The sequence below is a fragment of the Lepidochelys olivacea genome (genome assembly GCF_965140295.1).
Source record: "Lepidochelys olivacea isolate rLepOli2 genome assembly, chromosome: 4".
In the NCBI taxonomy this organism is placed as follows: domain Eukaryota; kingdom Metazoa; phylum Chordata; order Testudines; family Cheloniidae; genus Lepidochelys; species Lepidochelys olivacea.
Genome location: NC_140414.1, coordinates 27,047,927 through 27,069,934, shown reverse-complemented (window position 1 = coordinate 27,069,934; position 22,008 = coordinate 27,047,927).

Sequence of the window (22,008 nt, the reverse complement as noted above, 5' to 3'; positions counted from 1 at the left end):
CCCTCTCCGCGATAGGTGGAAGGGCAGGCTGCTAGGGAGGGCTGCAGACACCTGGATAAAGGGCTTCCCACTAGTGTTGGGAGTGCTGGGTTTGTAGCCCACTAGCGGACACATACAAAGAAAAGTCTTCTGCTGTGAGGAAGGACAGTTCAGCAAGGGTGCCCTTGTACCCTGTGCGAGCATGTAGGAGGACAATAGGGGTCAGGAGCATCCCTAGCATGACAGTATTTAGTTTTGGAGAGACAGGAGGTAGGGAATTCTCATATGCATTGGAGAGAATTGAGAGTTGGAAACTGCATTCCAACAAGGTTTCTCTGCATTTCTTGTCAGAAGCCACTAGATGGAACATGCCAAGTCGCACAGCATGCGGGGAGTATGCTGCCTGTAGAAATCTAACCCTCTACTCTAGCTAGGGCCAAATTTTGGCTGAGAGACATGCGCAGAACCCCTATTGAGATCAATAAGAGCTGCAGACACATACCTGAGGGCAGCATTTGAACCCTACTCTCTTAATCGTTCCTTTAGTGTTTGTTACCCAGGATACCGCCAAGGAATAGTGTAGTGGTAGAAGAAAAGGAACAAATGGATTGATGGGAGTTTAATGCCTTCCAGGCAGCCGGTACTCTTAATCCTGCTTTTGTGGAGTGCCTGCTGCCAGCCCTGGTTATCATTAGACTAGTGAGTTAGAGCTAGGATTTAAATAGATGAGATTGTATTAAGGCTCAAACCTTGGAAAGATTCCTGTTTTTTTAAAGACATATTTAATGAAACAGAATGAAATTCAAGACCTGGTTTTATTTAATACTTTTGTTAACAGCAGAGTTGGGGTCTTCAAAGGAGTCTTGGGCTAGATTTACAAAGGTATCCAGGCTCCTCAGGATGCAGATAGGCAGCTAGTGGGATTTTCAAAAGCCAAGCGCCTACCTTCCATTGAATTTCATCGGCATGAGATCAGACCCCTAGAGAGCTCTGAAATACGGACAACAAGTAATGGAGGTGCAGCTAAGAAAAATGAAAGCAAATGCATGCCAAGAAAGAGTGGTGGGAAATAATACAAACCACAGATATTAAACAGATGAATGGAAACACTTGGAAGCAGACCCTCAGCTTGTGTAAATCCATGCTTGCAATAACTGACTTTGAAAGAGTTATGTCAGTTTACATCAGCTACAGATCTGGAATTCAATCCTGCCTGACACCAAGTGCCCTCAACTTCCAGGGCCAGGCATCTAAGAAACAGGAATGCTACAAAAAACATAGGGTTGCTCACCAGCAAATTAGATACAATGTGCTTGCCATGCATCTGGATGAACATCAAATGTGAATTTGGCCTTCAAACACAGAGGCCTACCATCATAAACATGGACCTCTTTGCTCTACACAACTCTGTGAGAGAGATCCTGGATTACGATATGAGTACCTCAATACCAAAAGATGTAGAAAATTGATATTCAGAAAAAGGCAACAAAAATGATTAAAGGGCTGGAGGGAGTGACTTGTGAGGAAAGATAAAAGGAGCTAAATATTTGTCACTGGGGCAGGGCACAGTTATGGTAACTGTGTACGAGTATTTGAGTGGCATTAACACTAAGGAAGGAGAAGAGTGGCATAGGGCGCTCCAGGATCAGATAGCGAGAAGTGACTAGGTGAAAATGGGTAGAGGAGATTTTAAGCTCCCTTTTGGGGAAGAGGAAGTGGTGTGTTGGACACAACTATTCATCAGGAATTTGGCTAGGAAGGCGAACTCACTTCATTTCATTTCTGATTTCTGTGCAATATTTCAGCAGGACCCGAGCCTGTCAACACCACTAGAAGATGTGAGCAAGCAGTAAATACTGGATGGTTTGATTCAGTAATGCTCCTGGCTTCCATTGTGATTGACAGGTAGCAATCCTCATGGGGTATATCAACATCTGGAACACTGGGTGGAAGCAGGAAATGAAGTGAGAAGATCTGAGGAAAATGCAGGAGTTTCTGATTAGGGCAAAAGGAGAGTGGACTCTCTCTGGAAGGAAGACGTGGGACCTAATTCACCATGTCAATACTCCAGTTTTACACCTGTGTAACTCTATTAAAATGAATGGAGCTACTCCAGGGTAAAGCTAGAGTAACACAGTGGTGAGTCAGGCTCATGATATTCATTTGGAAGGGTGACAGTGTGATGTTTGGCTGGCTCACTGAAATCTCCAGCATCACCATAGGGCTAGATTCATCTGGATTTACATGATCAATTCGATATTGTTCTTTCTGAGACCAAACCCCAAAAGCAAGTTATTTTAAAGCAGCTCTACAACACTAGGGGCCAGACTCTCAGCTGGTGTAAATCTTGCCCTCAGATCTGATCGCTGCATGTGCAATTGGCCAAAAAACACAGGGCAGAGAAAGGGATGACCCTACAGGTGTCCTGCCTCGTTTTCCTGTCTTAGTACAGTAACAGGGGCCAAATAAATATCTATCTTGACACTTCACAATCTTTAATATAATTATCCTCACAGCACCCCAGTGTGGTACGGCAGTGCTATTATCCCCATTTTATAGATAAAGAATTGCGGCACAAAGACCAGTTGACTTGCGCAAGGTTATTGAGGGAGTTTGTGGCAGACCATGAACCCTGGCCTTCCAACACCTCAGCCAGCAATTTAAACACCCAACTCACCGCCTTTTCTAATATAATAGTAACTTTTCTAACTGATATACGGGTCAAATTTTTGTGTAAACCTCCCCGCTCTTTCCAGTCAGAAGCCTGACTGTAGTATATTGCCCTAATAACTTTGTAGACCTACCCCACGTACCATAAGAAATACATCATTCTGCCCAGAATGACTTTGACTTGTGGAAAACATGATTCCAATTTATCCAGCTGAAGATGGAACCAAATTGCGTCACTCTGTTACCAAATTGTGTTACAGCTCTGGTGTATTTTGCCTGGCCTTAAAATAGTGATAACTGATACTTTGAATTTCAGGCTCAAAGATGCTATGAATTTGTATCACAAACAAAAATGCAGCTTGGGGGATAAACGCAACAACAATTGTTCTTCTGAATAGATTTACAACCTCCAAATATAAACAGAGCAGCAGGATTAGAATTAGAATAGAGCATAATTTCTGCATTATATAACGAGAACAACCAGTTCTCAAAAGGATTTTTTTTTTATAGTCAGTTCACATTAAATCCCAGTGTGTACCTTCCCCCAGCAAACTGTCTGTAACAGCATCTGGTACTTACAGATCTTCAATTTTATAGTGACACCTACAGTAGTAAGAGAAAAGTACCACGAAATGAGCCATTCACCTCAGACGCTAGCTGCCAACAAATTATGAAAACTATCCATATTGCCAGTTATATAATTATATGCCTTTAACCTATGCATGCACATGGAGATTTTCACGTTTTACATTAGTATGAGCTGCGATACGCTTTGAAGGTAGGTAATGAACCAATATAACATATGATCAATTTTTACAAATCTCAGTCATTACCAAGTCTTTGGGTAACATCCTGGCCCCATAGAAATCAATGGTAAATTCCTATTGACTGCACTGGAGCCAGGGTTTCACCCTGTATATCTAAGGAGGTAACAAAGGTACTTCATGTGGAGAGGGTGTTCCATATGGCTCTAATCAGGGTATTCTGGAATAAGCAGCAGCTGTTAGCAGACATAGAGTATTGTACTGCCTGGGCGTTGGTGAGTTTACAATTAGAGGGGTTGGCCTAGAGGTCTAAGCAGTGGTGAGCTGGAGCCGGTTCACGCGAACCGGTTGTTACATTTTTAACCAGTTTTAGAACCGGTTGTTAAAAATTGTTACGGCTCCCTGAGCTCCCGGCCGGGGAGGCTCCCCCGGCTTCTCCCCCGCCTTCCCCACTCTCGCAGAGCCTCAGCGTGCCGTGCCACCGTGATCAGCACTCTGGACCACTCCTGGGCAGCTCGGCAGCTCCTGCCGCTTGGAGCGGCATGGTAAGGGGGTGGGGTTGCGAGCTCCAGGGCCCTGGAGGGCCCCCCAAATTTTTTTTAAACAGCGGAGCACAAGGCTGCCTCTGCTCCCCGCCTCCTGGCTCCAGAGGGGCCGCCCGTGGCGCGGCCAGTCCCTCCGCCCGGGGGAGCAGCCGGCGGTGAAGCAGGGAAGGGGGGGGTCTAGCACTAGCAGTTGTGTCTTCTTCCCCGTGCCGCGGGCCGAGCCAAGCTTCCCACCCCCCAGCCAGCCACGGTCACCTTCACCCCTGCATCAACCTCGGGACCCCCTGCCTGCCATCTCCCTCCTGCCCACTCCTCCCTTGTGCAAACCCTTCTCTGCCACCTTCACCCCCCTGCAAAAACCCTAGGTACATACACACCCCCGCCTGCCAGCCCCTTGCAACAACCCCCTCCTGCCCACTTCTCCCTTGTGCCACTCCCTCCCTGCCACTGCACCCCCTGCAACAAGCCCCTTTTGCCTCTGTGCAATCTCTTCCCTGCCACTACACCCCCGCCCCCTCCACCTCTTGGCACATCCCTTAAATCAGAACTTTTTATAGGGAACCGGTTGTTAAGATTTTGGCAGCTCATCACTGGGTCTAAGCATCAGCCATGAACCATCTAGATTCTAGAATTCAGGTTCAAATTTTACTGTCTTCAATTCAGCCCTTTGTCCGTCTGAGTGAGGGGAATTGTGTAAAATTCATGGAACTCTCTAGGGATTTCTCAGATGAAACCTTAAAAATGAAGGTCCTGTCTGCTTTGCGTGGACTCTATTTGTGCCAAATTCAGCCTTGACTTCCAAGGGTGCAATTCCTGTTGACTTCTGTGGTAGTTCCATCCATTGAAGACAGGCCTGATTTTGTTCCTGGAAGTAGGGGATTGCCCCTGTGCCTTTGGCAAACAGAGGAGGCTACATTTTAGTGATGCTGTATACATAGTGGATTGGATTCACTGGAACACTCTGGCTGCTTTAAGCCACAAAGCCCATGTAAACCTTAACTAGCCAGCTAAAACATGTTTACAGCATCACCGTTCAAGGCAACTGCACCTGTATTTCCCCTCATGGTCCAGCAAGGGCACCCACTCTAGCCATTACCACTCTTGGGCAGAGACCCACATGTCTCTCCAACCTGACCAGAGTATTTCCAGGCTACCCAGTTCCCTGGCTGCCCTGTGATATTCCCCAGCAATGCAGAGTGCTTCAGCAGGCCTGCTTTGCCTTCCTTCCCCAGAGGGTTTAAACAGTGATTGCCCACAGTTTAGTTACCACACAGCTCTTTCTAAGCAAGCACCTTTATTCTTCCGATAAAAGCATTACAGAGAAAAGATATTAAACAATAAAAGACTCTACATGCATGCTAATAATCTTACCTGAGATCGTCCCCTCTCCAGCAAAGGCTCTGGCAGGTGAACAGGCCTTCAAACTCCACGTAGGGGTTTTTGTGTAGTCACAAGTTCATAAACCACCTCAGCTCAGAACAACCACCCATTAATCTGGGAGACACTTTTTTATCCAATTTGGGCCTTTTTGGTCCATCCTCATGTAACAGGCGATCCGCAGACAATAGGTCTTCTCCTCCTGGCAAAGCTTCAAAGGCTGAATTCCTACATACCGGGAGGCGTTTACATTTGCATACACCTCCCCCTAGAGACTTCCTGGGAAACCCATTTAACTTTAGAAAGGTCATAGTGTTTAAAAGAGTCCTTTGAAGCTGATAACACTTCCCAGGATTTTGCTTTCGTCAGGTCTCCTCTTTATGTTACCTACAATGCCACAATCACACATGAGCTTTTGCATTGTAATACAATGAACGCCTAATATACTTAAATTTAATTCAATCAGGTTTGTGCAGGATATTGATGGAAATTGCCTGGTCACATAAAACTCCTTCAAATCCATGGTATTTAATACCCACTATACTGAACAGAATGTGAATATGCATGGATACAAAGTGAAAAATCTAACCCTGGCAATACATACAGCACAATAGATTCTGAGTCTAAAAAAACATCCCGGGGAAAGATGGGCTAGTTGCAAGTAGCAGCCCCCAGAAGCTGCAGGATTATGTTTACTATTCATAGTGTATGTTCCTAGAAAGTCAATGCAAACTTTCAGAATTTCACTGCATAGATGTTGCTATAGATTTTTGTGCACACTCCAGCCAGAAACATGGCAGAGAACAGGAGAAAAATATAGATCCTTGTATTAGAATGGCAGGGTACCATTTGTGAAGAATCATTGCCTCTAACACACAGTGCTCCTTTTGGGAGTGGAAGGATGAGCCGGTGGTTAAAAGCAGAGGACTAGAAGTCAGGAGACCTGGGATCTCACTTTATACACTTATGATGATGCTATATTAAAATGATCATAATTAATCATCTCTTCCTTGAGGTGCTCCAGGCTTTCACTTCTCAGTGCTTCAGTTGTCTGTGAAGATACTCACAGGTAAGCAGCACATTATAAGTCTGAAGTCCTATTATCATCTCTGCCACTGAGCTGCTGTGTGACCTTGGACAAGTCACTTCACCTCTGTGCCTCGGTATCCCCACCCTTTGTCTGTCTTGTGTATATACACTGTAAGCTGCTCAGGACAGAGACTCTTTCACACTATGTGACTTCACAGTGCCAAATTCAATGGGGCCCTGTGATGGACTGTACAAACCCTCACTGGAGAGAAAGGGGTTAAGGAGCTACTTTAGACCCAGACAGCTCCACCCTGCCACACCTGCAATGCATACACAGGCTGGAGGAGGAGCTTAAAAGGAGAATGGAGTAGCTTACTTCAGAGGTAGCTGGTGCAGGTGAATAGCTCTGCAGCACTGCAAAAGGAGTACAGTGGGAAGCCTAGCTCCTGGGGTCCCTGACTATTGGTGGTTTACCTGACCTGATGAGGAACAAGGACTCTGGCTGTTTGCAAGGTTAGAGACTTCTTCTTGGATTTATTTTGGTTGTGTCTTTGTATTCCCTTCTTGTGTAGGAAGGATCACAGGAAAAGACTGAGGTAGGCAGCTACATAGCACTCTAGGGTGCAGGACTCAGTGACCTATCTCTGGGCCCTGGGTTGGAATCTGGGGGGATTCTCCTACCTACCCTTGATGAGGCTGGAGGCAAAAAGCCCAAACCTGATACCAGAGACTCAGGATTGGGAAGACTGGATATCCCAGAAAATCCTGACTATGGGGCAGGGTGAAACCTGAAGCACCTTTCTGGAGGGTAGAACTAGTCTTTTGTGGGACTCTTTATGTATCCTGAAAGGAGTGGATGCAACTTGTGGGCCAGCTCAAGGACTGAGCCCTACAAGGGGACAAACCACTGTAGGGCTAGAGCAGCTATCAATAGGGAGTACCAAGGACAGAAAAGTGCCTGTCGTCATACCCTCATCTGACGATTAGGCAGTGACTGAGGAGCAGGCCCTGGTATCAGTTGGGGTCTCTAGGTGCTACTGTAGCAATAATCATTTGATGGGGCTTTTTTTTTTAAGTGTAAAAGGGACCATTATGATGCAAGATGTAAATGTTAAACAATGAGGACAATTCCCCATTGGAAAAGATCCTAAGGGATTTGATAGAATCACCATTACTTGGAAGCTCTAAATCAAGAATAAATACTATGATCTAGTTCAACCACAAGCTGTTGGGCTAGATGCAGGCATCACTTGGTGAAATCCATGACTTGTGTTATGCAGGAGGTCAGGCTGGGTGATTCTTCTGGCCTAAAAAGAACCTTATGAATCCATGAAATTATTTAACTTCTGTGTCTCTCTTTCCTCATCTTGACAACAGCGATAATGGTCATTACTAGAGTTGGGTGACTACTGGGGCAAAGAATCTGTGAACATCTTGCAAAATCTAAAACCAATAGTTTTGCATCATGTTTGCACCCCTTTCTTCCTGCTGTCTGTGAACGCTTGTGGCAATGAAGACTTTCATATAAATGTTAGTGATCAATGAATTCCAAGCCGGTAGCCAAAAGGGGTTTAATCATGAAATGAAATCCATTATGTGCCAGATTTGGCCCCCTTGTGAATGCTGAGTAGTACCTTGCTCCTGACACCCATCTCCCTGACTTCCAAGTGTAAGGGGGGAGCAGGCCATATGCCAGAATGATATGCAGGTGTGCTTTTGCACCAGGGAGTACACAGTGCCTCTCAATGCTCACCATGGTGCAGTGTGGCTCAGCTCTGCCCCCTATGCTAGGCTGTGCCCATGTGGCAAGCTCTAAGCTCCAGTAACCTATTGAGACATGTATATTTGTGGGAAAGACCCGTGCCCTCTTCGAAGTCTTGTTCTGAGATTGTGGGCCTAATTCAGCATTGAGTTACTTTGAATTTAGAAGGAAGTAACGTTATTAAAATCAGAATAACACTGGATTTCACACATCTCACTGAGAGTTGAGGCCTGTATCTCTGCCTTGGCCTGTCCCTAGGAAGGGTCAAAGTACTGTCCTTTGAAGAATCCAAAGCAAGGGGTGTTCAGGATACCAATGCTGAGGGTGCTACAAACACATCTTTCTTCTAATCAGGACTTCTTTCTGTGCAGCCTCATAGTAAATGTAAAAAGAAAAGGAGTACTTGGGGCACCTTAGAGACTAACCAATTTATTTGAGCATAAGCTTTCGTGAGCTATAGCTCACTTCATCGGATGCATACTGTGGAAACTGCAGAAGACTTTATATACACAGAGACCATGAAACAATACCTCCTCCCACCCCACTCTCCTGCTGGTAATAGCTTATCTAAAGTGATCACTCTCATTACAATGTGTATGATGATCAAGTTGGGCCATTCCCAGCACAAATCCAGGTTTTCTCACCCCCCGCCCTTTTTCCAAAAACCACACACACAAACTCACTCTCCTGCTGGTAATAGCTTATCCAAAGTGACCACTCTCCTTACAATGTGTATGAAAATCAAGGGGTAGTAAGTCACTCAAGAACACCATCTTCTACTCTACAAAATAGAAGGATGTGTTAAACCTGGAGAAATTATCAGAGAACCACATATAGGTCTTCATTTTTTCCAAAAGATCACTGGAGTAGGTACCTAGTCTCTTCGGCTGTGCATACAACTCTGCTGCCATTTGAGCTGTGAGAATAATGGATTTGGCGGGTTGCTGTCAATTCTGGAAAGTACAAAGGTGGTTTTGTGTCAACTCCAAAAGAAAAACTATTCTGAATTTTTCGCAGATAGTCATAATTGTGTTTGACTTTTCAAATGAAATGTGTCATTTAACTCAAAACATTGTTTAGATTTTGAGCATTTTTTTATATCAAAGGATGTTTCTGAAGAAGTTGTCTCCAATCAATCCTTTTGGATTTTTAAGGGGGGTTAGCCCAAACAAGTTACTGAAATTGACACAAATTCACAAAATATTTTGGGCAACTTGAATCTGCTTTTTTTTCCCCTCTGAAATTGTTTTGACCATAATTTCTCCCAGCACTAGTTAGCATTCAGTAGTCTGAAGGGGCAAGTGAGTGTAGAACTGTAATTAAGCCATGCCAGGACAAAGTTTGAATGATCCCTAGTATGTGACTTAACCTCTGTAGCAGGGAATATTTGGGTATTACCTGACAATGAGGGCCCAAAACTGAAGCCTAAAGGATCTTGTGATCACCATGAATGAGATCTCTGAAAGATTAAAAGTGCAGACAAAACTTAGAGTCCTCTGTTAGATGGATCAGGACAAGAAGCAGAAGCTAGCTTAGAAATTGAGCTGACTCTTCCTGGCTAGAAGAAAATAACAACATATAGAACTTGCATTATCTAGTTGCTCAAGTTTCTCTAGAGGACTGGTATCGCACATGCAGAGGCAGTGTAGTCCAGTGGATAGATTCCTGGACTGAGACTTGATTGCTATTCTTAGCTCTGTGCCTGACCTGATGTGTGACATTGGGCAAGTCAATTTTCTGTGCTTCTGTTTTCCTGCTCCCACTTTTTGTTTGCCTTTTCTATTTAGAAGCTCAACTTTTTAGGACAGTCTCTCTAAGTGTTGGTACATTGCCTAGCACAATGAGGACCTAATCATCTGCTGGAGCTTTTAGGTGCTCCCATAATGCATAATAATAATCTGAAGAAAAAGACAAAGTGCAGACACAAGACAGCAGTGGTATGAGGCTGGGAGTTCCTTTCTCAGGTCTGAAGAAGATCTCCATGTAAGCTTGAAAGTTTGTGTCTCTCCAACCGAAGTTGGTCTAATGAGATATTACCTCACCCACCTTACCTCACGATTAAACGAGGCATGTTAGTGTCTAACAACCAGCTAAAAGATGATGGCCACCACTAAAGAGTCAATGTTTGTTCACAATACTATATACAGTGTTATCTGAGTTACCACAATCCCTCCCTGCCACCTCCATTTAGAATGATGCAGAACTGTTGTATCCCAGATTTGCTGCAGGGTAGCTTAGCAGTGGCAGCTGGCCATCCTGATAAGTATAAACTAACTGTAGTCAACATTCTACTTCCTTTGTAAAATAGATGTGATGAGGTGTATCGACCCCAATGGGATTGCTAAGAAATGGGTTAATATGAACTGTCTGGTTCAGAAAGTGACCATGGCTATATTTCCTACGTGCTGGGATTGTCATGAGAGCAGAGCTGGGCTGGCTGTGGTAAATTTAGTAACTTCAGTGGCAGTGGAGGATGCTGGGCACATTGCCAGATGGGGTTCTAAATAATACAACCACACATCTTGCTACATGAATGTCAAATGGTAGAGCATTTAAAGTCCAGTCCAGTCGCTTCAGTGTACAGTGCAACTGGCAAACTCAGAATACTGAGTGTAATTCATTCCTTGAGCCACACAACAGACGTGATGTACAAGTCAAGGGGCACATGCATAACTGGAAGAGATGAGAAATGTAGTCCTGTTTATATCAAGCCCTTGGGGGGGTGGGGCGGGGAAGCAACAGTTTGTGAGCTAGGCGCTAATTTGTTTCTGGGCTAAGGCAGGGATAGCAACAGTACTAATCAAGGTTTGCTATTAAATTGGAAACTTTACTATGTTTGTAGAACGATTGCTTTCCTAAGCAGTCCTCTAAAACTAGCGGTAGGGAGAAGAGGAAGACCAACAAGTATTATAGGCAGAATAGAATCCCACAGCAAGAATCCCCAAGATGGGCCAAGCTGAACAGAAGGGAACTTAGCATGGTATCTTCAGAAAGGCTTAAAGCCTCAGCTAAAGCAAGAAATTCCTTGGGTAGCTAACAGTCATGAGGCTTCCTCACTTGGAAAAAGAGCTAGCCGTGTAGCAAAAAAATATTAATGACTCTGTTCAGACTCTGAGCAAGTGAGATCTGATGAGTGTCCGGTTGCTCCAGAGGCTATGGCAGGGCTGTGAAATTCCCCACCTTTGGGGTTCAGTTCATGGAAGAGTTTACAAACTGAACCCCAGAGTGGCACTCAGAGGAGTGGAAAGCAATCAACCAACTAGTCCCATACACCTTTGCCATCAACAGGAGTGTGCTCGAGAGCTTCATCCCTCTGCCAACCCCCAGCAAGCTCGCAGGCAAATATCTTGTAAGGAGCAGCTGCACCTATGAAATATATCAGACTGAGACAGGCTAGGAACCAACTTTTCTAGTGATATTCAGCTTACCAAAAATTGCATCCCTATTAATAAGCATTTCTTCAAGACCTTTGCGTTCAGAATTTGCAAGACTATCTGAAATAGTGCTACCTGATTCCTATTTAGCTATCCACAGGGCTCCTATCACCAGAACATCTTTCTCCTCACTCCTGGGAGGTAGGGAAGTTGACTCCATTTATAGCAGGGGAACTGAGGTACAGAGAGAAGTGGCTTGCCCTGGCTCACATAGGAAGCCAGTAGCAGATCTCCTGAGGTCCAGTCCAGTGCCTTAACCATAATTCCATCCTGCCTCCCTGGAAGTCCTGCTAATGTTATACTAGCAAAATTTAACTCACATGCATGTCTTTGGCCAGTAACCTTTCTGATGGGCTAGTAGAATATCATTAGCTTGGTTCCCAACATCATCATGGTAAAGGACAATCTAGTTGACAGACTTGCCTGTGCAGGTAAACTTTCTATTTATTCCAGGGCTACCCAAGAACTTTCTCTTCTTCAGAGATTGATTTTATTTATATTTTGCAGAACTAATATTTAGCCAAATTTTCCTCCCTCCTTTTCTTAGAAAGGGCTTCCTTCCATTTGGTCTTATTTCTGCTCATAATTTGTTTTTTCTGTGCTTGAATTACTATTGTGGTACAGTAATATGTGGGAACCCTATTGTGCCAAGCACTCTACAAACTAGAGACAGACTTGGTTCCTGGCCCAAAGGTTTATTCTTAGACCGCACGCTAAGGAAAGGAGGGGCTCCTTTTACATGGATTTTACTTGGCTTTTTGTTTGGGGTTTGGTTTTTTTGCTTTAACATACTGAGTCAAAACAATCCGTGTCTGGTAAGCCAATACCATTTGAACTTGCATTATCAAGACACTCCTGTAAATAAACTATGACGTGGTGCCGGCTGCTGCTTTTCCCAGCAGAATAAACTAAATGACTGGAACTTTTTTCAGGGCTGACTGGAGCAGCGCAGCTAGAGTATAGACACTATATACCCTCTAAAAGAACAGGAGGACTTGTGGCACCTTAGAGACTAGCCAATTTATTTGAGCATAAGCTTTCGTGAGCTACAGCTCACTTCATCAGATCCATTCCATTTCCACTGAATGCATCCAATGAAGTGAGCTCTAGCTCACGAAAGCTTATGCTCAAATAAATTGGCTAGTCTCTAAGGTGCCACAAGTACTCCTGTTCTTTTTGCAGATACAGACTAATACGGCTGCTACTCTGAAACCTGTCTATATACCCTCTGATTCTGAAACTTGCATCTAAGTGAAGGCAGATAATGTAGATTTGGAAGTTCGCAGGCTGACTCAACAGAATGAAGCTTTGAGTCTTGCAAAGCTGAGACTTAATGAGGATTCTCCTGGTAATGAGGGGGAGAGGGTAAATGGTATTGTTCCGTTACTAGATGGTAATGGTGGCTGTGATGTTACACCCCATATTCTTCATATGATATGAATATGGTATAACAAAGATGTACTTTATGCAAGATGGGTCTTATAACCTTTCCAATGATATCTTACAATTTGCTGAATGTGTTTATCCAATTTGTACACATCTATCACTTTTGTATCTGAAGCTGGGAATATTGACCATGTCTCTGTATTCCAAATGTGCTATGTTGGATGAGGCCAAACAAGGGTAGTAGCTTATTGACGAAATGCACATAAGGATCACTCCAGGAACTCTGTGCACTAGAAACCTCTCAGATAGCTCTATACAATGAGAACTGTTTGACCCAAGTCATAGCAAAAAAAGCTTTCCAGCAAGTGGGGGAAAGATCTAGAAGAGAGACACTGACAACATGGGGGGCCCTTGCTCTCCCTACAACACACCTGGAAAACACCTGAGGAACAAAGACTGAACTGAGAAGTGATGATCCCAGGCTAAGATCTTTAGCTTGTGTATGAAAACCTGGGACAGCCAAGGCAACTTGTGCCTTAATAATCTGCCAGCCTGTTTATCACTCAGGGTGAGAATTTGCTAATTTGTATCCTACCCATCTAGTATGTGTTTTGCATGTTTTGTTTATTTATTAAGATAATCTGCTTTGTTCTGTTTGCTATCCCTTGAACCACCTAAAATCTACCTTTTGTAGTTAAACTTATTTTGTTTACATAAACTGGGTTTAATAATTTCACGGGGTGGGGCAAGAAGTCATGCACAGGTCTCCTCACATTGAGGAAGAGCAGATTTTTATGAGTTTGCCCTGTGCAGATTTTTCTATACAGAGCAAGACAGTATTATTTTGGGTTTATCTCCCAAGAGGGGTGTGCAAGTGAGTGCTGGGGGAGACCTCTCACACAGAGCTAACTTCAGTCTGTGGCTGCAGCTGGGTGTGGCAGTGTGTGTGTGTGTGTTGCAAGAGGCCAGAGAGCCTAATTCAGCAAAACAGGGAGAGGGAACCCAGGCAAGTTGAGCAGGAGAGGCTCAGTGAAATACCAGTACATCAGGTGGCAACTTAGAAGAGGAGTCCAACCCATCACAGGAGCATTATCAATAATGCAGAAAAAGAAGCTTTCAATAAACATGTCTGTATAATATTTGGGGGAGGGGGACAAATGATGTAATGACCTCATGATAAGACACTTTTCCATTTGGCTAGCATCCTGGGAGGATGTTAAACAGCGGCCATTAAAGATAGGCATTTTTAAATCAACAGAGCTAGATAACTTGTATCCAAGAGTTTTAGAAGAGCTGGCTGGGGAGCTTGCTGAACAACTAATATTGTGGGGGTTTTTTCAACAAGTCTTGGAACACCAGGAAGTTCTAGAAGAAAGCTCATGTTTCAAATTTTAAAAAGGGTAAATGGGACAACCTGGTAATTATAAGCTTGTCAGCCTGACATAGATACCAGACAAGATAATGGAATGGCTGATATGGGATTCTTTTTACTAAAGAATTTAAAGAAAGTTAATATAATTAATGCCAATCAATGTGGGGCTTTATACAAAAATAGATCCTGTCTAACTTGATATCTTTTTGTTATAAAAGTAAAGATGTAATACTTAAACTTCTGTAAGACATTTGCCTTGATCGTACATGGGGTTTTTAAATCTAAAATGAAGAAGGAAACATTAAATTGATTAAAGGCTGGCTAACTGATAAGTTTCAAAATGTAATTGTAAACGGGGAATCATCAACAGGGGTTTCTAGTGGGATCCAGAGTAACTTGTTCTTGGCCCTATGCTACTTAACACTTTTATCAATGACCTGGGACAACACATAAATAGCTGATAAAGCTTGCTGATGACCCACAAATTGGAGTGGTAAATGAAGAGGACAGGTCACTGATAGAAAGTGAGCTGGATTGCTTGGTGAAATGCTGCAAGCAAATGTAGGAATGAAGAATGTAGGCCATGCTTACAAGAAGGGGGATTCTATCCTGGGTAGCAGTGACTCTGATAAAGACTTGAGGTGCTCTTGGTGGATTATTAGCTGAACATGACTTCTGAGGGCTACACTGTAGCCGAAAGAGCTAATGTGATCCTGGGATGCATAAACAGAGGAATCTTCAGTAGGAGCAGAGGTTAGTTTGCCTCAATATTTGGCACTGGTGTGACTGCTGCAGGAATGCTGTGTCCAGTTCTGGTGCCAACAATTCAAGAAGGGTATTAACAAATTGAAGAGGCTCAGAGAAGAGCCACAAAAATGGTTCAAGGGTTATAAAACATGCCTTATAGTGATAGACTGAGGTCCTTGAGTCTATTTAGTTTAACAAAAAGAAGGCTAAGGAGTGGGTTGATTAGCCCATAAGTACCTACGTGGGGGTGAGGTGGGGGAATAAATACTTGATAACAGGTTTTCAGTCTAGCAGAGAAAAGTGTAACACAATCCAGTGACTGGAAGCTGAAGCTAGAGAAATTCAAACTGAAAAGAAGGTACATTTTTAACAAGGTGGGTAATTACCTACTGGAAGAACTTAAAGGGTCATGGTGGATTCTCTGTCACTGGCAACTTTAAAATCAAGATGAGATTTTTTTTTTTTTTCCTTTTCCCTAAAAGATGCTCTAGGGATTTTTGTGGGTAGCTTTATGGCCTGTGTAATACAAGAGGTCAGCCTAAAGCACAATGGTCCCTTCTGGCCTTGGTATCTACAGGGTTTAAGGCAATAAAACGACAGTCATTGGAGCTCCCGAACTGAAGGTTAAGATGTGCGCTACACTACAGTGTTTTTGCAGGCCTGGGCTTTTGTGTGCCTAGAATGAAATGTGAAGAGATTTGGTTCTTAAGCAGCACCTATGTTTCCATTGTTCACTTCCTAGAATCATTTGTTCTCAAATATGGGATAAGCAGAGAAAATATTCTGTACATATGCTTCATTAACTCACCTATTAAAAAGCAGTTATTTTTATGGTAGCACTTCAATGTCCCATTTTGCTAGGTGCCTGACAGTCACACAATGTGGGAGTCCCTACCTCAAAGCTTACAATCTAAATAGACAAGTAGCAAGGGAGATCACCTCAAAAGAGGTGAAGTGACTTGCCTGAGATCATACAACAGGTGATTAGCAGGCATAGCAACAAGGTTTCCTGGCCCTCAGTTCACTGCCTTGTCCATTAGATCACACTACCACACAACATGGCTTTCTGATCCCCTGGCTCTTCCAGAAAGCAGGACTTCAAAAGCCCCAACTCTAATGTTTGAAAACCCAAAACTGCTCAGTTCAAGTACTCCTCCTCCACACACACACCCTTAACTCTGGGCCCATTAGAATGACACTATCTTGTGCTATCAATCTTTTGGGGTTAGTATATTTCCCTACACTACAGGAACCCCCCTAATTTATTGAGCCTGCTTAGTTGTTGTGCAGCTGGAAATAGAAAAAGGCAGCTTGGTGCCTACTAGCAGCAAACGATCACTCAATCAGGGCTGCTAATAGATGATACTGAAGGTCCCATCAGCCTGTAACAACTGGAGGTGTGGTGACATGGAAGAAGTAACTCTCCTGTCAGCATTATTTTGCATGTGGAATCCCTTTCCCAAGTACTCTTAGCTGAGCACAGGCTGGGTTCCTTTGAGTCCAGTTCCTGAGGTAGCTTTGCAAATGAGGCTTTTCACAGATCTGAAGGGAGAGATGCAGAGTGAAGGGCAATGATCTCAGAGTATGGTGCCCAGCTTGTCTACCAAATGAAACAACTTTTCAACTGAGCTAAAGGGAATTGGGAGGAGAAAAGTGTTCTGTATAATGGTCTCTGCCTTATGACTAGATCTAAAACCAGTAATGTATGGTGCAGCTGCATTTTTCCTTCCATAAATGCCAACAAAAGGCTCTTTCCCAGCTACTTGATTTCCTGAATCAGAAGAAAAAACAGATGGATATTGGGGAAACTTCACCTCACCTATGCCCTTAAGGGAGCAGTCTTGATAAGAAATCAATGGCAAACTGTTAATCTAGAGAAATGTAGGTAGAAAATGCCTGATACTTAATGACTAAAACATCAGGCCTGCTCATCAGCTGGTGTAAATCCGCATACCTCACTCTCCCTGAGATGGGGAAAGAAGGACTTAGTGTGCTTGCATTGTCTATGAACTGTGGTACCAATATTACTGTTGTGGTTGCTAAACTCCTGCACTATGAGAGGGGAATTCCAGCAGCTCTCCATGGAAAACAGCATATTGGATTTTTCTTGTGGAATCTAGAGCTAGCTTTTAAAACACACCCTTAGATATTTAACTCTCTGTGGACTCCACTCCTGAAGATAGTTGCTGGAAAGCAAGTTTGAGTCCAAACTCTTTTGTTTTGGCACTTCTCTTGCCAGTCTTGGACAGAGTCAGGAATTGCAGAGCTGAGCAAGCGTGTAATAACCGGATGGGGGGGATTAAATTTTAAACTTCCTGTAAAGTCCATTTCAAGTGACAGATGAAGTTTTAGGTCACTTACTACTCAGAACCAACTGTCTCACTCCAGTTCAAGTCCAGCTAAAAGTTTAGACCTTTGACCGCTTAGAAAACTGAAGTTGAGTGTGGCTTTTGAACACATGCTAATTTAAAAGCACCAAATGAAGCAATTCTAATCGATTATTTCTTGGAGTAGTAACACTTGATTTGCCATCTTTTATTGTATCTAAATTACAAACTCTGCAAGGTGATGGCTCCGATAACATATCTTCCTTGCTGATAGTTACTTGGTAACAATCACCTCCTGCCGAAGGAGACAGACCTCTTGCTGAAAGCCACTTCCCTGTTGATCAGCCCATCAGTATTGCATGGGAAGAGAGGAAGGAAAAACAACCATAGAGAATCTAACTTTGAAACAATGATTAAAAATAAGTTAAAGCTGCTTGTGTCAGATATAGCAGGTTTATTTTATAAGGACTCTTCTGGGGTGGGGTTGGGGGAGATTGCAATCTTGCTGCTTAATGAGAAGCGAATCAACTCCGTACTAAATGTGGGGGAGGAACGGTCATTTTGAGAGGAAGGCACAGGGCTGAGTAAGGAGGCCTAGGGTCAAATCTCACTGACAGTTTTTCATGTGAACTTAGGCAAGTTACCTAATCCCCTTGTGCCTCTGTTTATCTGCCAAATGGGGATAATGCTTAGCTTACACCATCCCTGTAACACTAAATTCATTCATGTTTGTAGAGCATTTGGAGATCCTCAAACACTGTCACTAGCATTATATAAAAGGCGCTGCTTTCTTCTCTCACCTCTGTTTTTTAGTTTATGCACCGAGCTCTGAAATCCTCTTCCTTGCTACTTTTGTCATTAACCCCTTCAGTCACTGTAATGGGGCTGAACCTGGTGCACTTTTTGTCAATCAAGGCAGCTTCTCATATAGCAAGCGTCCACAATTGGCGGAGTGAGGTCATCTTGATCCAGGCACAGAGATGTGGTGATGGATCATATCCCCATGCTGACATCACCACAACCACAGTACACTGCAGGCCCTCTTTCAAAGCATGACCAACCTACTCTCTATTTACATTGACTTAAAGGGGAACCTGGAGTCAGTGGGGGAGGCTTGGGGTGCAGGGGAGGAATTTCTCATGATGGCCTTCTTTAAGGAGGGAAGCTCTGCTCAGCAACCCAGACATGTCTATATGCAGTGAAGAGGGCATTAATGTGCAGGACAATGAAGACTATTTGCAGGAGTGTGAAGTGAGTGCAAAGCAGGTGTAAAGAGATGCCATTCTGACTTAGTGCCAATCTATACTCCGCACTGCTGAAAATGACTACAGAAAATGCAAGGCAATCATCAGCCCCACATATCCATGGTGATATCACCCTCATTACATGGTGAAATATTGCTGGCACTTGGAAGAACACCATCTTGATCACATCTACAGCAAAATATTCAGAGTTTCTTGAATGAGCGGAGCGCTTTTTTTCCCTTTACCTGCAAACAGACTTTGATTATTTTTTTACAGGTTTTTTCTGAAATTATTTGGTAAATGGCTTGTGAACATGGCTCCACATATGGACTGCTCCTGATTTAACAGCTAAGTGTTTAGCTGACTCCCCCAGCAGGCACTCAGACTGGATTTTGACAAGCTGTCCCACGTTCCAAATACATGTGTAATGATGAAAAATTGTGAGTAGGAAACCATTTCACAATGGCTACCAATTACAATGAAACTGACATTCACTGCAAAAAAGGCTTCAGCTATTTGATGGTCTTAATTTGCTATTACCTTTGATTAGACACATGCTATTTCTGATTCCCATGTGCACAAACAAGTCTCTGACAGCCCTGTAAATGCTTGTCTGCACCTGTTCACTATACTTTCACTTTCTGTATACATTCTTGCTAACAAAACGTTTCTGTGGGGACACACTTAAGCTAAATCAATACAAGGCAGCTGTAAGCCAATTTAAGTTGATTCCTTACTCACTTAAACTAAATTGATGTGAGCCAATTGGATCTCCCTTGTTATCCAATATTTATAGTTTGTACTACAGCTGATCAGATACTAACTCAGTGCATGAGAATGGTGAGTCTGCGTTCTCTGTCTAACTAATGGCCATAACATATCTATTATTAAAGTGTCAGTCTAATTACTAGTCACCAAGAAGGCTGGGCATGACTCCCCACTGTCATGCAGCATATTTAGTCACTTCCACAAATGTAAAGCAGTGTCATTCTTATTGGGTGGTTCTTTACACTCATATTGCACATATGTGACTGTCAGGTGCAAGGTGAGTGGATCAGGCCCTTTGTGTGCTAACTGGTGTCTCTTTTCTCCTTAACAGTCTATTGTTCACTACACCTTCACCTTGATAAACTGGAGGTGGGTATCACACATCAGGATTTATACAATATAAACTACAGTGGTTGACATTGTTGTAATTAGAATATTCTTATTTTTAAACTGATTTTAAAACCAAGTTTGGTTAAACTGATGCTGATCTGTATACTGAAAAGGCCTAACAGCTCTGCTGGATCAGAGCTGGAGTACAGATAGGCTGGCTGCCACAGGTGTCTTAAGCAAAGGATCACCTAACTCTGCTTAGAGAAGGTGTAATCAACCTGGTGCTTAAATCAGAAGTGTCAGTCTCCCCATACTAGCGTGCGCGCGCGCTCTCTCTCTCTCTCTTCCTGGCACCAGTGGAGCTGAAATTTGCAAATGTTTCCCTGCTCTTCTTAATGCATAAGTCCTCAAATGCAGACCAGGCTTGAGGTGTCTTGACCGCTTTTAGGAGGAGAAAACCCTCAGTCAGATATCCGCTAAGGATGAAGTCCCAGCCCTTGCTAATTCCCCCGAATTATCTTCCCAATTAATTGTATTTTAATTTCACCCCTTGCCCCAAACCTCTTTAAGAGGACTAAGTGGTTTTATTATGTCAGCATGTTTTTGTCCCTCTCCCCAGCATCTGTTGCCAAGGCCCTGATCCAAAACCCATTGAATTCAGTGAGAAAGGGGGGAGGGTGTCTTCCATTTATATCAGCAGGCTTTGTATCAGGCTGTAAGCCTAGTCCGTTAATCAAGAAGTGAGCTGTCATAGTTGGGGTGGGGTAAGACCATACATCTCAGCAGTATTTGTTCATTCTTATTCTGTGGCTTGCTTTTTTTCACTTGTGTTTGGATTGTAATTAACTCATTGCCAGATCCTGAGCATTTCTTCCCTCAAATCCCCGGCTATCTGTAATGCTGACAAGCATCTCTCTCAGCCTTGCATCTTCATCGGAAAACATTTTGTAAAGCCACTAGGTGGCACTATATTCCCTCTGCTGCTGGTAGTGATGAGAAAGCTATTCAGGTACTACCGTGCTGCATTCTAAACCATTCCTGAACTTGATGCTGCCAGGAAAAAATCTAATTAGTAGTTTTACCTTTGAGTAAAACAGCCTGTAATAGACACTCATCAGGGCCCACATGTGTCTTCCTCCAAGTTTTTCCTTTCTCGCTACCTTTTTGGGAGCGGATCTTAAGCAGGTGTAAATTGGTATAACCCACTGAATTCAATGGAACTATATTAATTTATGCCACCAGAGGATCTGACTCTTAAACTAGAATTTCTAGGACTTTTTTTTATCTCACAGGAACTACATTTTTATCTCCGCTGAGATGAGACATTCCTGATTTAACAGCTAAGTGTTTAGCTGACTGCCCCAAATAGGTTGAGTCTAGATTTTGACAAGCTGTCCCACCTCCCCAAATAACAAATTTACAATTGTAGACAAAATTTTCATATAACTACTATAAACTGCAACTAAACTGACACACAGTATGAGAGGCTTCCAAAATATTCAGCGTTTCCCTTTACCACAGATTATACATCAGATATTGTGATATGCACAGCAACTTGTGGGCCCAGATCTCAGCAATCCTTATTCCAGCAAAACTGTCCACTGAAATCCGCTTGGCTGTATTTCTAGCATGGAGGCTTCTATAAATAGAATTGACCAAATTTTCTTTACCCAGGCCATGTGAAATGTGTTGGAACAGACCTACAGCACTGTACCCAATGCATATTGAACACAACAGTATTTTAAGATGTAATGTTTTTCAAGGCACCATGAATTTGGAAGGGGAAGTGGGGGAGATGACTTAATCTGAGTCACTGCTTGTTAAACTGGAGACTCTGTGAACTGAGGTGAGTATTGATTGTGTCCAGTCTACTGGGGGGGGCAGGGGGAAAGAGGGCTGGTTTTTTGGTTGGCAGGATGTTCCCTAGCTCTCAAGCCTATTTAAACTGGTGCAGCACATCTAGATTAAGAGAAGGGGGGCCTGAATACTCAGAGGGTCTGTAAGGCCTTGTCTACACCAAAGAACTTTAGCTTTGCCACCACCCTTGCAGCCCCAGCAGGTCTCTGACTGCATTGGCAATAGCCTTTTTCCCTACACTAGTTAGAGCTGGTGGATGTAGAAGGCATCCAGAAGCTGCTGGTGTCCTAACCGCCATGGCATCAGAGCGAGGTCTAGCTGGCACAAGGAGAAAATTTCAAAGGCAGTTAAGCACCCAGCTCTCACTCACTTTCAATAGACAGTGAAATGCCTAACTGTCCTCTGTGTGTTTGAAAG